This window comes from Sardina pilchardus, chromosome 5, assembly GCF_963854185.1.
Source record: "Sardina pilchardus chromosome 5, fSarPil1.1, whole genome shotgun sequence".
NCBI lineage: Eukaryota > Metazoa > Chordata > Actinopteri > Clupeiformes > Clupeidae > Sardina > Sardina pilchardus.
This window is the reverse complement of record NC_084998.1, coordinates 1,774,053-1,776,552: the sequence shown is the minus strand read 5'-3', so window position 1 is coordinate 1,776,552 and position 2,500 is coordinate 1,774,053. Positions and strand designations below refer to the sequence as shown.

Below are 2,500 nucleotides of genomic sequence, written 5' to 3'. Positions count from 1 at the left end.
AGCCTACACTCAGGGCTACAGTGCAGCAGTGCAGGTATGCTACCGATAGCCTACACTCAGGGCTACAGTGCAGCAGTGCAGGTATGCTACCAATACACTCAGGGCTACAGTGCAGCAGTGCAGGTATGCTACCAATAGCCTACACTCAGGGCTACAGTGCAGCAGTGCAGGTATGCTACCAATACACTCAGGGCTACAGTGCAGCAGTGCAGGTATGCTACCAATAGCCTACACTCAGGGCTACAGTGCAGCAGTGCAGGTATGCTACCAATAGCCTACACTCAGGGCTACAGTGCAGCAGTGCAGGTACAGTATGCTACCAATAGCCTACACTCAGGGCTACAGTGCAGCAGTGCAGGTATGCTACCAATAGCCTACACTCAGGGCTACAGTGCAGCAGTGCAGGTATGCTACCGATAGCCTACACTCAGGGCTACAGTGCAGCAGTGCAGGTATGCTACCGATAGCCTACACTCAGGGCTACAGTGCAGCAGTGCAGGTATGCTACCGATAGCCTACACTCAGGGCTACAGTGCAGCAGTGCAGGTATGCTACCGATAGCCTACACTCAGGGCTACAGTGCAGCAGTGCAGGTATGCTACCGATAGCCTACAGTCAGGGCTACAGTGCAGCAGTGCAGGTGTGCTACCAATAGCCTACACTCAGGGCTACAGTGCAGCAGTGCAGGTACGCTACCAATAGCCTACACTCAGGGATGCAGTAAACACCTGTGCAGCAGTGCAGGTATGCTACCAATAGCCTACACTCAGGGATGCAGTGCAGCAGTGCAGGTATGCTACCAATAGCCTACACTCAGGGCTACAGTGCAGCAGTGCAGGTATGCTACCGATAGCCTACACTCAGGGCTACAGTGCAGCAGTGCAGGTATGCTACCAATAGCCTACACTCAGGGCTACAGTGCAGCAGTGCAGGTATGCTACCAATACACTCAGGGACGCAGTGCAGCAGTGCAGGTATGCTACCAATACACTCAGGGCTACAGTGCAGCAGTGCAGGTATGCTACCAATACACTCAGGGACGCAGTGCAGGCTAAACGCATGTGAACGCATGATTTACCCATTTGTGACTTGACATTCAAAAATCACACTGTATTTATCCACATTCAAAATAAGTACACTCATCAACACTCCAGGAGCCATTTAATACCACGGGCATTGTTAAACACTGACTTTGACCATCATCATCAAACATGTTCTGAATGCCTTTTTAAAAAATCCAATACCTCATGGCACAGTCTGCCTCACTGTGATCACAGAATCCCATAGTTAACCACCTCTTATTTGACCACTACAGCCCTGAATACACCACTATAGCATTAGCATCTGCGCTAGCATTTCTAATACCAACACGCCACTATAGCAATAGCCGTGTTCAAGTTCAACTCCAAATGACCTTTTGCAGCAACGAGAGCTGCCGGTGGCAGCAGGGGCGGGGATGCAAACGCTGCTATGAAGTTGTACACTCTCTACTTCCCGTAGTGTAGACTTGGCTAGACTTGACCATGTGACGAATCACGAGTCACGGACCCGCACGGACTCTTGTGGATATGGGGAGGCATCTAAACACCTGCACACACGTCAGGGATGTAAAAGCCAATTAGGGCAAAGGCCTGACGTCATGAAGGCAGGGTCTAGGCTCCGCTGCTCTCCGCAGTACCTCCAGACCGGCTGCTCTTTTGCGGAGCAGCCGCCTGGCCACGCCTTGCTCCCGCGATAAGTTGAGGCCATGTGATACCGACTGCCGAGTCGAAAACACGCCCATCTAGACCATCGTGGACAGATTTTTAACCATGTGCATCTTGTGCTGCGCAGTTTTTGTGCTGCGCAGCCAACTTGAACGCGCCTATTAGCATCTGCGCTAGCATTTCTAATATAGTACCAACACGCCACTATAGCATTAGCATCTGTGCTAGCATTTCTAGTACCAGCACGCCACTATAGCGTTAGCATCTGCTCTAGCATTTCTAAAACCAACACGCCAGTATAGTGTTAGCATCTGCGCTAGCATTTCTACAGTAATACCAAAACGCCACTATAGCGTTAGCATCTGCGCTAGCTTTTCTACAGTAATACCAACACGCCACTATAGCGTTAGCATCTGCGCTAGCATTTCTACAGTAATACCAACACGCCACTATAGCGTTAGCATCTGCGCTAGCATTTCTACAGTTATACCAACACGCCACTATAGCGTTAGCATCTGCGCTAGCATTTCTACAGTAATACCAACACGCCACTATAGCGTTAGCATGCAGATGTGCAGACGGTGTGTATCAGTCTCTGTAAAGCTGCTGCACTTGGATTGGATTCCCAGATGGCGGGTGAGTTTAACCTCTGACCCCGTAATGCTGGCTTTTAAAAAGAGGATGCCGACCTCTAAAGGATGTCAGCACTTTGTGTGTGTGTCTGTGAGTGTGTGTGAGTGTGTGTGTGTGTGTGTGTAGGATTGAGTGCACGCTCGCCTGAGTGTGTGTGCATG

General features: G+C 50.4%; 1 protein-coding gene across 1 annotated transcript in view; it reads right to left on the bottom strand.

The window, feature by feature from the left end:
• The window catches only part of gabrr3a (gamma-aminobutyric acid type A receptor subunit rho3a), a 35,105-nt gene that overhangs the window by 13,611 nt on the left and 18,994 nt on the right, over positions 1-2,500 (bottom strand). The window lies entirely within an intron of this gene.